Consider the following 545-nt stretch of genomic DNA (forward strand, 5'->3'; position numbering starts at 1 on the left):
TATTACAATAGCAGTTTTTTTGAATAAATTATTTGATTGGTGAAAAAGATATAAGACGATCTATTTTTTTATTTTTTTTACTTCATCAATCTTTTTTTTATGTAAAGGTGAGTATTTACATTTTTCTAAATTTTAAAGCTGTTTAAATTTTTTTAATTTCCTTATAATTGTCTTTTAATATTTTTAAAACTGTGTTTGTTTTATATTTGGAAGTTTACAAAGATTTTTTTTTCTTTAAAAGATTCTAAATAAAATTATATTTTTCTTTCTCTATTTTACTTTTATATAAAACTTTTTTATAGTAGATTTTGAATTTTTACATTTTTATTTTTAAAATTTTTAATAAATTTAGAATTGACATGTGTCAACATTTAAATGATACAATTGACACATGTCACGATCTTGTTAATGAGTAATTTTGACATCAAACTTTATACAATAAAATATATATACATAAAATATATATACAGATATATATGTATATATACTAATGTTAATCATTCACGTATCTGCAATGTTGATTTTGACGCACTTTTTTTTTTTTT

The sequence above is a fragment of the Camelina sativa genome, chromosome 5 (assembly GCF_000633955.1).
Source record: "Camelina sativa cultivar DH55 chromosome 5, Cs, whole genome shotgun sequence".
Taxonomy (NCBI): domain Eukaryota; kingdom Viridiplantae; phylum Streptophyta; class Magnoliopsida; order Brassicales; family Brassicaceae; genus Camelina; species Camelina sativa.